At 53.5% G+C, this 14,678-nt stretch overlaps 1 pseudogene; it reads left to right on the forward strand.

Annotated features, from left to right (window-relative positions):
* Nucleotides 1-73: 73 nt before the first annotated feature.
* The window catches only part of LOC143389737 (chromodomain-helicase-DNA-binding protein 1-like), a 48,703-nt pseudogene continuing 34,098 nt past the window's right edge, over nucleotides 74-14,678 (forward strand).

Consider the following 14,678-nt stretch of genomic DNA (forward strand, 5'->3'; position numbering starts at 1 on the left):
TCCCAGGGTCCTCCGCGGCTCACAGGAAAGGCTGCGCACGCATGGCGTGCGGGGCGGAGCCTCTCGCAGCCAGATGGAGGGTAGCGTGCCGGGTTTCGTCGTAGCCTTCCAGGCGAAGGGCAGACCCGAGGCGGTGAGGACATGGGTGCAGGAGCTGACAGGCAGTGCGGCCTGACAGGTAAGTGGGCTGCAGGAGAAGGGCCGCCCAGATGCGCCACCTCGTGCACACCAGCTTTCCGCGAGCCGGGGCTTCCCCTCCGCCGGTAGTGGGTGGGCGCTCGTGCGGTGGGCGCAGCTCGGCGCGGGGTACTTCCGGGTAGCCGGGCGGTGGGCGAGGAAACCTGCCTGGTGGGGCGCGAAGCCCGGGTCCAGGCGGTCCGGCTGTGCGGGTGGCGCTGCGGTTGGACTGGGAAGACGCACCGCCCCCTTGACTCTGGGAGCCTGCGCGCGCCGCAGGTGGCTGGCCGACGGTTGGTCCTTCCCGCGGCGTTCGGGCCACGCGCCGCTCTGAGCGGTCAGTCGGGTCCTGTCCTGCCCTCAGGGAGCAGCCGCAGCGACCTTCGCCGGCCTCCCATTCCCCATTCCTCGCCGTCAGTTGGTGGAGCAGGCGAGGGCACGGCAGGATGGGCGGGGGGGGGGGGGGGGGGGCGGGGCGCCCGAGGTTCCCACTGTGGAGAGCGCTCGGCCCGCTCCTGCCTCTAGGGCTCCGTGGCTCTCCGGAAACGAGGCGCAGTGGGCACGGCAGGACGGGCGGGGGGGGGGGGCGGGGGGGGCGTGGCGCCCGAGGTTCCCGCCGGGAGTGCGGCGCTTCTCCGTGGAGAGCGCTCGGCCCGCTCCTGCCTCTAGGGCTCCGTGGCTCTCGGGAAACCAGGCGCAGTGGGCACGGCAGGACGGGCGGGGGGGGCGGGGCGGGGCGGGGGGGGGGGGGCGTGGCGCCCGAGGTTCCCGCCCGGAGTGCGGCGCTTCTCCCTGGAGAGCGCTCGGCCAGCTCCTGCCTCTAGGGCTCCGTGGCTCTCGGGAAACGAGGCGCAGTGGGCACGGCAGGACGGGAGGGGGGGGGCGGGGGGGCGTGGCGCCCGAGGTTCCCGCCCGGAGTGCGGCGCTTCTCCGTGGAGATCGATCGGCCAGCTCCTGCCTCTAGGGCTCCGTGGCTCTCGGGAAACCAGGCGCAGTGGGCACGGCAGGACGGGCGGGGGGGGGGGGGGCGGGGGGGGGGCGGGGGGGGGCGTGGCGCCCGAGGTTCCCGCCCGGAGTGCGGCGCTTCTCCCTGGAGAGCGCTCGGCCCGCTCCTGCCTCTAGGGCTCCGTGGCTCTCGGGAAACCAGGCGCAGTGGGCACGGCAGGACGGGCGGGGGGGGGCGGGGGGGGCGGGGGGGCGGGGGGGGCGTGGCGCCCGAGGTTCCGCCCCGGAGTGCGGCGCTTCTCCGTGGAGAGCGCTCGGCCCGCTCCTGCCTCTAGGGCTCCGTGGCTCTCGGGAAACGAGGCACAGTGGGCACGGCAGGACGGGCGGGGGGGGCGGGCGGGGGGGGGGCCGTGGCGCCCGAGGTTCCCGCCCGGAGTGCGGCGCTTCTCCGTGGAGAGCGCTCGGCCCGCTCCTGCCTCTAGGGCTCCGTGGCTCTCGGGAAACGAGGCGCAGTGGGCACGGCAGGACGGGAGGGGGGGGGCGGGGGGGGCGTGGCACCCGAGGTTCCCGCCCGGAGTGCGGCGCTTCTCCGTGGAGAGCGCTCGGCCGGCTCCTGCCTCTAGGGTTCCGTGGCTCTCGGGAAACGAGGCGCAGTGGGCACGGCAGGACGGGCGGGGGGGGGCGGGGGGGGCGTGGCGCCCGAGGTTCCCGCCCGGAGTGCGGCGCTTCTCCGTGGAGAGCGCTCGGCCCGCTCCTGCCTCTAGGGCTCCGTGGCTCTCGGGAAACGAGGCGCAGTGGGCACGGCAGGAGGGGGGGGGGGGCGTGGCGCCCGAGGTTCCCGCTCGGAGTGCGGCGCTTCTCCTGGGAGAGCGCTCGGCCCGCTCCTGCCTCTAGGGCTCCGTGGCTCTCGGGAACGAGGCGCAGTGGGCACGGCAGGACGAGCGGGGGGGGGGGGGGGGGGGCGGTGGGGGCGTGGCGCCCGAGGTTTCCCGCCCGGAGTGCGGCGCTTCTCCGTGGAGAGCGCTCGGCCCGCTCCTGCCTCTAGGGCTCCGTGGGCTCTTGGGAAACGAGGCGCAGTGGGCACGGCAGGACGGGCGGGGGGGGGGCGCCCGAGGTTCCCGCCGGGAGTGAGGCGCTTCTCCGTGGAGAGCGCTCGGCCCGCTCCTGCCTCTAGGGTTCCGTGGCTCTCGGGAAACGAGGCGCAGTGGGCACGGCAGGACGGGCGGCGGGGGGTGGGGTGGGGTGGGGTGGGGGGGCGTGGCGCCCGAGGTTCCCGCCCGGAGTGCGGCGCTTCTCCGTGGAGATCGCTCGGCCCGCTCCTGCCTCTAGGGCTCCGTGGCTCTCGGGAAACGAGGCACAGTGGGCACGGCAGGATGGGCGGGGGGGGGGTGTGTGGCTTGGGGGGGGGCGTGGTGCCCGAGGTTCCCGCCCGGAGTGCGGCGCTTCTCCGTGGAGAGCGCTCGGCCCGCTCCTGCCTCTAGGGCTCCGTGGCTCTCGGGAAACGAGGCGCAGTGGGCACGGCAGGACGGGCGCGGGGGGGGGGCGGGGCGCCCGAGGTTCCCGCCCAGAGTGCGGCGCTTCTCCGTGGAGAGCGCTCGGCCCGCTCCTGCCTCTAGGGCTCCCTGGCTCTCGGGAAACGAGGCGCAGTGGGCACGGCAGGACGGGCGGGGGGGGGGGGGGGGGCGGGGGGGGGCGGGGGGGCGGGGGGGCGTGGCGCCCGAGGTTCCCGCCCGGAGTGCGGCGCTTCTCCCTGGAGAGCGCTCGGCCCGCTCCTGCCTCTAGGGCTCCGTGGCTCTTGGAAAACGAGGCGCAGTGGGCACGGCAGGACGGGCGGGGGGGGGGGGGCGGGGGGGGCGGGGGGGGCGTGGCGCCCGAGGTTCCCGCCCGGAGTGCGGCGCTTCTCCGTGGAGAGCGCTCGGCCCGCTCCTGCCTCTAGGGCTCCGTGGCTCTCGGGAAACGAGGCGCAGTGGGCACGGCAGGACGGGCGCGGGGGGGGGGGGGGGCGGGGCGCCCGAGGTTCCCGCCCAGAGTGCGGCGCTTCTCCGTGGAGAGCGCTCGGCCCGCTCCTGCCTCTAGGGCTCCCTGGCTCTCGGGAAACGAGCGCAGTGGGCACGCAGACGGGCGGGGGGGGGGGGGGGGCGGGGGGGGGGCGGGGGGGCGGGGGGGCGTGGCGCCCGAGGTTCCCGCCCGGAGTGCGGCGCTTCTCCGTGGAGAGCGCTCGGCCCGCTCCTGCCTCTAGGGCTCCGTGGCTCTCGGGAAACGAGGCGCAGTGGGCACGGCAGGACGGGCGCGGGGGGGGGGGGGGGCGGGGCGCCCGAGGTTCCCGCCCAGAGTGCGGCGCTTCTCCGTGGAGAGCGCTCGGCCCGCTCCTGCCTCTAGGGCTCCCTGGCTCTCGGGAAACGAGGCGCAGTGGGCACGGCAGGACGGGCGGGGGGGGGGGGGCGGGGGGGGGCGGGGGGGGGGCGGGGGGGGGCGGGGGGGCGGGGGGGCGTGGCGCCCGAGGTTCCCGCCCGGAGTGCGGCGCTTCTCCCTGGAGAGCGCTCGGCCCGCTCCTGCCTCTAGGGCTCCGTGCTCTTGGAAAACGAGGCGCAGTGGGCACGGCAGGACGGGCGGGGGGGGGGGGGCGGGGGGGGCGGGGGGGGCGTGGCGCCCGAGGTTCCCGCCCGGATTGCGGCGCTTCTCCGTGGAGAGCGCTCGGCCGGCTCCTGCCTCTAGGGCTCCGTGGCTCTAGGGAAACCAGGCGCAGTGGGCACGGGCAGGACGGGCGGGGGGGGGGGGCGGGGGGGGCGTGGCGCCCGAGGTTCCCGCCCGGAGTGCGGCGCTTCTCCGTGGAGAGCGCTCGGCCGGCTCCTGCCTCTAGGGCTCCGTGGCTCTAGGGAAACCAGGCGCAGTGGGCACGGCAGGACGGGCGGGGGGGGGGGGCGGGGGGGGCGTGGCGCCCGAGGTTCCCGCCCGGAGTGCGGCGCTTCTCCGTGGAGAGCGCTCGGCCCGCTCCTGCCTCTAGGGCTCCGTGGCTCTCGGGAAACGAGGCGCAGTGGGCACGGCAGGACGGGCGGGGGGGGCGGGGGGGGCGGGGGGGGCGTGGCGCCCGAGGTTCCGGCCCGGAGTGCGGCGCTTCTCCGTGGAGAGCGCTCGGCCCGCTCCTGCCTCTAGGGCTCCGTGGCTCTCGGGAAACGAGGCGCAGTGGGCACGGCAGGACGGGCGCGGGGGGGGGGGGGGGGGCGGGGCGCCCGAGGTTCCCGCCCAGAGTGCGGCGCTGCTCCGTGGAGAGCGCTCTGCCAGCTCCTGCCTCTAGGGCTCCCTGGCTCTCGGGAAACGAGGCGCAGTGGGCACGGCAGGACGGGCGGGGGGGGGGGGGCGGGGGGGCGTGGCGCCCGAGGTTCCCGCCCGGAGTGCGGCGCTTCTCCGTGGAGAGCGCTCGGCCCGCTCCTGCCTCTAGGGCTCCGTGGCTCTCAGGAAACGAGGCGCAGTGGGCACGGCAGGACGGGCGCGGCGGGGGGGAGGGGGGGCGTGGCGCCCGAGGTTCCCGCCCGGAGTGCGGCGCTTCTCCGTGGAGAGCGCTCGGCCCGCTCCTCCTCTAGGGCTCCGTGGCTCTCGGGAAACGAGGCGCAGTGGGCACGGCAGGACTGGCGGGCGGGGGGGGGCGTGGTGCCCGAGGTTCCCGCCCGGAGTGCGGCGCTTCTCCGTGGAGAGCGCTCGGCCCGCTCCTGCCTCTAGGCTCCGTGGCTCTTGGGAAACGAGGCGCAGTGGGCACGGCAGGACGGGCGGGGGGGGGGGGGGGGGGGGGGCGGGCGTGGCGCCCGAGGTTCCCGCCGGGAATGAGGCGCTTCTCCGTGGAGAGCGCTCGGCCCGCTCCTGCCTCTAGGGTTCCGTGGCTCTCGGGAAACGAGGCGCAGTGGGCACGGCAGGACGGGCGGCGGGGGGTGGGGTGGGGGGGCGTGGCGCCCGAGGTTCCCGCCCGGAGTGCGGCGCTTCTCCGTGGAGATCGCTCGGCCGGCTCCTGCCTCTAGGGCTCCGTGGCTCTCGGGAAACGAGGCGCAGTGGGCACGGCAGGACGGGCGGGGGGGGGGGGGGGGGGGGGCGGGGGGCGTGGCGCCCGAGGTTCCCGCCCGGAGTGCGGCCCTTCTCCGTGGAGAGCGCTCGGCCCGCTCCTGCCTCTAGGGCTCTGTGGCTCTCGGGAAATGAGGCGCAGTGCCGCTTCCCTCAGAGTGGAGGACGGGTGGAGAGGGGCCTGTGGGCAGGCTGGTCTGCCGCAGTGATGGGGGGATGCGGAGGTGGGTGAGGAGGTGGGTGAGGAGGGCGGGCGGAGGCGGGGGTCGCAGGGAGTCTTGGGGGGAGTAGTCGGGCGTCCACCACCAGGCGGTGTGGGAAGACTGGGAACGGTAGCGTGGCGGGGGGGGGGGGGGGGGGGGGGGCGCGACTGGCCCTCCTGTTCGTTAAAGTAGATGGATATGTAGGGAAACTGTGGGTGGGTCAAGATTCTTCTTTTCCTGATTCCAGCAGCAGTGTGTGTTCTTTGTGAAACATTTGGGGAAATAGCGTACGATTTTCGTGGGTTCCTGGATTCCTGGTCCTGAAGGTAGATATCACCTGAATGAGCCAGTTCTGATAGTTATCCAGCAGTTGTACCAGGAAGCTAAACCAGGGGCTGCTTTTCCAGCCCTTCCAACAAAAAATTTTATGGTGAGCTGATTGCCTATATTAAATCCTTTTCTTTCTGACTTCTTTTTGGATGATTTTTTTTCCTTTTGCAGTCATCTTCTAAGTATTAAATACTGTTATCTTTGTATAGTTTCATATCATTTTAATTAAACATGTTATTTTAAACTAATTATAGATTCACCTGCAGTTTTAAAAAAAAGAGATCCCATGGAACCTTCCTCAGTTTCCCCAATGATAATATCTTGCAAAGCTTCTGTAGAATATCATAGCCCAGATATTGACTGGAGTTTTAGACAGAGGCCTGACTCTGGAGAGCCAACAGATCATTTAGAACAAGAGGAAGGTTCAAACTGCAAGGCATCCTGATCTCACAAGAGGAGAAGGTTAATCATGGCAGGGTCTTTTGGGCGGGGGTACCTGGACTGCCTCATGATAGTCACCTCCTCCTGATCACATCTGGTGAAGGGTCTATTTTCTAAAGGTGTGAGTGATTAGATTGGGTAATTCAGGATAACTCAGTATGGTCTCCCCATCTCCAGACCCTCAACCTTAGTCATGGCTGTGGACTCCTTTTTGCCAAGTAAGGTAACATTCACTGATTCTGAGGTCTGTGCATGAACTCTTTGAGGGTCACTCTTTATCCACCACTTCAACCTTTTACTTTTTAAAATATATATCTTTATATCTTTATTTTTACTTTTTATTTATGAGGATATAGATATAATTATAAATATATATAATGTAAATATTGATAGTCTCTTGCCATCCTTGTTCAGTTTTAAACACCCTTTATGTAGCAGCGTCTCCATTCTTAACCCTGCTTCTCTGTTGGTGCACAGTGTAGTCCTGTTTTCATTTTGTCCTTTAGCAGGGGCAGTCCACAGCCCAGTTGTACTAGGTTGTGGGGAGGCCAAAGAAGGTGCTGGAGACAGCATGGGAGACATGGTTTATCGGGGAAAGCTTCTAACAGATCAATGACGGCTCCAGGAAGAGTTCCGTGGCAACAGACTGAACAGATAGCACCTGTGTCCCTGAAGGTGCTTCTCCAAGCAGTACCTCTCTTGCTCCTGGTGTTTTGCCTGGTGGCTCTGGCCAAACAAGTGACATGTATCTTTTCCACAAAGCCCTCAGTTCTCTGCCCAGCCCCATTCAGGGAGGAGGCTTACATGTTAGACTGAGGAAGCAGTGACGTCAACTTTAGTTTGTGTGTATGACCAGCATACATGCAAGAAAGTAGCTTTTTACAGATAACACTAACTTGCCCTAGTGCCCAGTGTGCAGAGAGAAGCCAGTGTCCTCCAAGATGATATTTATCTGGACTTTCCAGCCTAGGCTTGATCTCATTGGTCCCTTAATTTTGCTAGGTTTTTATAAACAGAAAGGGAGCATTCAGGATCATGGTGTTTTACTGTCCCCCTTTTCTTTAAGGGACAATATAGCAGGAATGGCAGATTTAGATGAGTGCCATTAAGCAAGCATATGAACAGTCCATGTGTTGTTTGTCGCATCACTTCCAGGAATACTTATTTCCAGGAAAGGACAGTGGCTTGAGACTGGGTATTACAGAACAGATCCCAGGCTGAGTTTCTCATCGATCAAGAAGATTATATAACAGTGACAGGCTATTTCAGGGCTTTGAATGGTAACCCAAGTCTGCCCAAAAAGAAATTTGGAAATCCGCTAATGTTTGTATACATAGAATGTCCCAATAAAAGATATAGCCAATAAAGTTTGACATTAAGGGAATGTAAGCCATGTTCTTCATTCAAAGCCTTAGAGCTTAGCCCACATATGTGCTGAAATGTTTGCTCTCTGATTTTGCTATATTTTTTATTTCTAGGAATTTATTTACGCCCTTATCAACTGGAGGGAGTCAACTGGCTAGCCCAGCGATTCCACTGTCAAAATGGCTGCATCCTGGGAGATGAGATGGGCCTTGGTAAGAATTGCCAGGTATGTTACTGTGGAAGAAGCACTGTTTACCTACACTGAAACACCTCCCCACAACTCATTTCCATCTTTTTTTTGGGGGGGGGTACCCCAGATTGAACTCAGGTGTACTTAAAAACTTTACCATACATCCAGCCCTTTTTTGTATTTTATTTGAAGACAGTGTCTCACTTAGTTGCTTAGTGCCTCCCTAAATTGCTGAGGTTGGCTTTGAACTCATAATCCTCCTGCCTTAGCCTCCGGAGCCAATGGGATTATAGGCATGTGCCACCACACCTGGCTTAATACCATCTTTAAGTGCTGTTATATATGTGTGTGTGTGAGGGTGTATGTGTGTGTGTATGTATGTATATACTAGAATGTGAAATGCTTAACTTTTAAGAGATCACAACCTTGGGATTGATTTTTTTAGTTGTGGGGGTAGTTATTAATTATGTCATTACCTTTATATGAGCATTGACATGTGTCTGTGAGAAAAGTTACTTGAGTTACAAGTGCAGTTATTGGGCCCAGGTTTAGGTTTTTTCTCTGTGTAAAGCATGTATACTTGCCCAAGGACTAAATTGACTGTGCTCCTTAGTAACACTATATGAAGTTAACTGTATTGCTTCTAATATTACTCTCTCTTTCTCAGTGGGGGTGGGTTGGGGTCAGGCTGCTGCCCATTTTTCTACAGTGATAGAGAAATATGGAGGAAGTACCGTATGTTTTCCAAAATAAAACTTAGACTCTCTGACCTTAAAAGGGGAGAATCAGATGTGGCCCCCTCGGGCATTGATCTAGTGATCAATGGTGGAGTGTTGAAATTGATGCTTCTGCCAGGATAATAAGAAATACTGCCCTGGGTTGACACATGGCCTTGGATTAATGGAAAATTCAGTCATAACACCTCTTGGGTTAATCACTTACTTATCTGAAGGATATAAAAGATATCCAGGTACAATCGTGATATATGTCAGAGGCAGCTTGATCAGAAATCAGGAAGATAAAAATTTTTCAATCCCAGGAAAGTTTCACCAGTGGTCACTGGAGAGAATGAGCAAGGGTCTCATAATCCTTTTAGAAGTTCAACTGTCCCGTCCGACTCTAACCATATATATGTGTGTGTGTGTGTGTGTGTATATATATATATATATATATATATATATATATATATATATATATATATATAAACAAACTTTAAGCTGGAGCAGCGGTGCACATAGGCTACTCTGATCATATGTTGAAGCGTCCTTTACTTAGGTAGATGTACCTCATCAATCTTGGCATTATTCAGAAACAATGCGACCACTTATATAAGGTCCTCTGAGATTCATCACTTCTCTCTCTTGGGCAAACAAATATGTTTCTGGTATATTCCTGTACGAGAACTATGAAACTAAAAATCAGTTTCCTGGAGGTATCCTCCCTATAATCTCCTTTGTCTCAGTCATTGAAATTGTCCTACTGACTTCACAGAGAGCCAGCAAATTCCACTTGTCCTTTGCCTTTCCACCTCTACTTTAAATTCTCTAAAAATGTACCAACTCCAAGTCTGTTTTGGTAAAAGTATGTTTAGAAATTTTGCATCTACATTATGAAGGATATTGTTTTGTGATATTCTTTTTTATACTAATTTTGTCTGGTTTTAGTATTTGGGTAAAGCTGGCCTCATAGAATATATTGAAAAGTGTTCCTCTTCAATTTTCAGCAAGAGCTTATGTAAAATTGTTCTCATTTCCATTTTAGATGTTTGATAAAATTCACTAGTGACTCTGAATTTATTTGGTAGACACTTCTGATTTGTGGTAGTAAAGACAAACTTTCTCTAAATTGCATCCCCAGCGAGCATTCAACAGAATGGTTTTAATCCAGTTAAGCCACTTATTAGAGGGATGCTCTGGGCACACTTTGGGCTGGGATAGTTAAATGAGAAAATCATTTCCTTTTTAAGATTAATATGATTGTGTCAAAAAAAATGAACTGCCACTCTGTCATCACAGCATTCTAACCACAGCCATAAGCAGCAAGGTATGTTTTACATCATTGAAGTTACAGTGCACATCTAGCCCATATGATTTCTATTCATTAATGTAACATTGGCACTATAGTTTTGCATTTTATTATATTCAAAATCATTCAACTGGCTGCATAGTATGCCATCGAGAATTTATAATTTGCTTAACGTCCTATTGATGAGGAATCATGAATTCCCCCTTTTTTGGGTTACTTAAATTAATTTTGATGTGAACACTTTTGAGCCTATAGTTTTCTCAGGATTTTGAATTTGATCCTTAGGGCATATTTTTCCTCAGAAATAGCACAGTATTTGGGGATGCAAGCTCTTCACGTGTTTTTGTTTGTTGAGAGCAACTTTAGAGACATAAGTGTACTCAAACATGTCCCGAAGTATGCACATTTGGCTTTGCAAAGTTTCATTTCATACTCATACTTCTTGTGAGAATGAATTATTGTCTGTTTTGTGCATTTGAATGCGTGTTGTAGATATATGCATGTACATCTATGGCATATGGATCCCGCTATACAGTATGATTATAATGCACCCATTATGAAAGACCAAAGGTTGTATCTGTTTTGTTCACATATAACTTGAGCTTAGAACTTGAGCCAGTAGAAGGCACCCTCTAAATGATTATAGAAGGAGGGAGAAAGTTGGGGAGGAAGCAAAGCACTCTCATCAGAACAGCCGAGCCAAGGGCCAAGGCCGTGATGTGCATGTACTCTTTGCTGTCAGATCTTAGCACTTCTGGCTTAATATTTTCAAAGTACTACTGCTGTTTTCCAACAGGTGTATTGGTTTCATTGATTTCTGTTCTTTCCTGACGTTTTTCCTTTTGGTTCAGTTACATAAATATTGAGCCTCATTGCTCGTTAACTCCTAAGGTAATTGAACACCAGCAAAGTCACTGAGCTTACCTGATGTCGTTCTAAGAACTTCTAAGAACGTGCTAGTTTCCTAATATGAGGAAGATTGTACGGAATTTCTTTATAAAGCAAATCTTGTATAACAGTTTGTGTTCTCTGCCTATGGTTGTAGGAACTTTATGGTTGTGTCTCCTGGAAAGGTGATCAAAACTGCCTGCTTTGTTTCAGAGGATTGCTCTCCTCATTTACTTGACGGGAAGGTTAAATGATGAAGGACCATTTCTGATTCTCAGTCCTCTGTCTGTTTTGAACAACTGGAAAGAAGAAATGGAAAGGTACAGAGTAGATGTAGCTGAACTTGTATTGTTTATGTGAAGATATTTTTCTAGATGATGGATAAAAGATCATGAAGCAAAATCTTGTCATATTCAATGATTTTATTCCAGAAAGGTTGAACTGAAACAGTGTAGGCAAGACACAAGGTCTGATGGGGGAGGATCCAGTGGGTGTTACTGTTACCCTTCTACAATTTAAAGGCTAGTACTTATTCTCAGTAAATTTTGCTGATGTAAAGGAGAAACTGTCCTTCTCATAGTAACATAGGAAGTAACTAAAGTGAGAAACATTATTGCATTTTTAGTTAGCATGAGACCCTCTTAGACCTGATCCTTCTCCCTGCTTCACACAGACCTTACCCTGAGGTCTAACCATTATTCTAGGTACGGTTCTGTGACCAGCACCTAATGAATGGCGTCTGCACACTGCAGTCCGGCCATGACATGCACACACCATCTCATAGTTGTGGCATTTGGGTCATCTGCTTCTTTTCTTGGATTTAGATTTGCTCCAGGTCTTTCTTGTGTAACATATGCAGGGGACAAGGAGGAAAGAGCCCATCTTCAGCAAGACCTAAAACAGAAGTCACGTTTTCATGTGCTGCTGACCACCTGTGAGGTATTCATTCATTTCTCCTAACCTGGGTTCTTAGAAGTTGTAGAACCCACTGAATTATATTGACTTTTTTTTGAGAGCACACATTTTTCTAGGAGGACATCCACCTTCATCACATTGTCAAAGAGGGACTGTGACCAAACGAAGTGCAGAATCACTGTGCTTCAAGGTAGCTAGACATATTTCCCTCTCTACTTGTGGATTAAGGGGAAAGCTTCCCAGAAATTGGCACTTTAGCTGCCTCTTTGTTGATGAACAGGAGGAGGCAGGCAGCAGGGCAGAGGGTTTCATGTACAGAGGCATCATGTCTGATAACCGGGGGATAGGAATGCAGGATGCCTAGTTTCAGTCTTGTTTTAAATCCTTATCTGAGTAAGACTGGGCAACTGTAAGGCCTTCTACTTAACCATAACTTCTGTCTGTTTGTGTGATAGTGCTACTTAGAAATTGTGCTTAGTTTTTAACTTAGTAAACAAGTTAAAGGCTTAGATCCTCTGGTTTAAGAGAGTTAACAAGAAATAAGAAACTAGATTATTAATAATCAGAATTTATCAATACCAGTCTTTATTTTTTTAATTCTAACTTTTTTTCTTTTGTTACCAAGGATTGAACCTAAGGGTACTTAACCACTGAACCAATCCTCAGCCTTTTTTATTTTTGAAGACAGAGTCTCAGTAAGTTGCTGAGGCTGGCTTTGCGCCTGCCGCCTTCCTGCCTGAGTCTCCAGAAGCTGCTGGGATTCAGGTGTGGGCCACCATGCCCAGCAATACCAGTCTTTTTAATGTGTCTTCCTTAATTTTTCAGATTTGCTTGAAAGATGCACCATTCCTAAAATCGTGAGTATACTGTACCCTGTCAGAAACTGTGCTGAATTTGTGGAAGTCTTGTCTTGTCTTACACTTTTTGATACTTGGCCTCTTTCCTGATATGTCTGGTCTGTCGTCTTTGGGTCCTGTTGATGTATAGGCAGGCATGGTGGGAATTCTGTGATCTAACCTCTACTCATTAGCTATGTGTTATTGGGTTGGTTTCTTAATTTCCATCAACTTCAGTGTCCTCATCTGTAAACTGGGGGTAGTTACCTTTCTTACTTTGGATGACTATTGTGACAACTGAGATTAAATCACAACATGGTTGGTGTTTAGCAGATTACTAGAGATTTTTATTACTAGCAGATTTTTATTGTTGTTTTTTGGTTTTATTTTGGTACTGGGGATTGAACCCAGGAGTACTCTACCACTGAGCAACATCTCCAGTCCTTTTTATTTATTAATTTTTTAAATTTTGAGACAGGGTCTTTCTAAGTTGCCAAGGAATGCCTTGAATTTGTGATCCTCCCGCCTCAGCTCCCAGAGTCTCCAGGATCACAGGTGGGGCACTGCATCCAGCCTGGACACTGGATTCTTTACACTGTAACTGCACAGACACCTGTGAGGACTGCTGCTTGAGATCTTACTGTAGTATAGGAGCCTTTTCCTGGCAATTACCAGGTAGCAGTCAGTGCTATAGAACTGACTATTTGGAAAAGAAGTTTGAAGTATACTTGTAATTTGTCCATTTAACTATGTCTTGGTACTGGGGATTGAACTCAGGGTCATTTACCACTGAGCTGCATGCCCAGCCCTTTTCATTGTTTATTTTGAGATAGTCTCACCAGGTCGTTGGGATGGGACTCAAATTTGCAATCCTCCAGCTTTCCAAGTAGTTGTCATTGTAGGTGTGCCCCATCGTGCCCTGTGTGCATCTTTCATACTCAGAAGGTTTTGTTCTTAAAGGGCCTTACCAATATTTTAAATACTTTTTCCTCATCCAGATTGTTGTAAATGAGTTTCTGTTTTACTCTTATTTTGAAGACTGGGCCCAAGATTTTATGATTCCATCCAGTATTTTTTTTTACTTAATTTACATTCAAATGAGCATATGATGTGTTCCCTCTTTTTCTTTCTTTTTACTTTATTATTTTTATGTCGTGTCACGTTATTTCATGTCATTTCATTTTATGGTTCTGGGCATTGAGCTGAGGGCCTCCCAACTGCTCTACCACTCAGTCCTTACCCCAGCTCTTTTTGTCTTCTTAATATCCAACTTGTCTTGTTTTAAAGTCTCTCCATGGAAAGGGAGTTACTGGTAATAACCAGGAAAGTAAATCATAGAGCTGCCCCATGGTCTGTACAGTAGAGGGATGAGGAGTACAAAGACATTCATGAAACACGGTACTATCTGGCTGGTCTCAGAAGGTAATAAGATTGGGACATAAATGTTCTTGGGTACTTTATGTAAATTGTCCCATTTTGGTTTCATGAAAATCCTAGTAGGCAGGGATTATTATTCGCATTTTACAAAAAAGGATATTAAGAGATTAAGAATCCAAGTAAGGCAGAGCAGACATTCAATCCCAGCACTTGGTGCTTTGGGCCTCTTTTTTTATGTTTATTTTTTTTAGTTGTAGTTGGACACAATACCTTTATTTTATTTATTTAGTTTTATGTAGTGTTGAGGATCAAACCCAGGGCCTCGAGTGCTCTACTGATGAGCCACAGCCCCAGTCCCTGGACCGTGTTTTTAAGAGAAGCTTCTCTAAGTATGTAGAAGCACTGAAATGTCACCTTATTCAGCAGAAACACATTTTTATATTTCAGTCTGGTCTGAATGCATTTCTGGGTGGATTTAAGAGCCTTAGTAATAAAGGGACATTTATAATATTGACTCATAGCAAGAATCCCAACAACATAGTTGTTTCTTTTAGTATGTTTGTTAATGTTATATTTCTCCATTGCTATATTTTACATTCTGAAAATAGGCAATGTGATAAAATCTGTACTCAAGAGGTTTATGAAGGCCATTTTTAAGTTGTATGTTATCACCATGAAATATTGAAATCTTTTGGACAACAGGCAGTAGGCTTGTGAAATCTTGGATCGAGATGACAGGAGTTCCCTTGTTGGACTCTCCATTCTTGTGTTGGAATTCCCTCTACTTTCGTTTCTGGGAAACAGTCTTTAATTTCCTTTGATGAGTGATTCCATCCACTTTCACTCATTGAACCAAAATCCACTTCACTTAGTCTTTTGCGTTAAATAAGCATTTTTAGATGTTTGTGTATATACATATCTGTGTCTAGTCCTTCC

Source organism: Callospermophilus lateralis, unplaced genomic scaffold (assembly GCF_048772815.1).
Source record: "Callospermophilus lateralis isolate mCalLat2 unplaced genomic scaffold, mCalLat2.hap1 Scaffold_1576, whole genome shotgun sequence".
NCBI lineage: Eukaryota > Metazoa > Chordata > Mammalia > Rodentia > Sciuridae > Callospermophilus > Callospermophilus lateralis.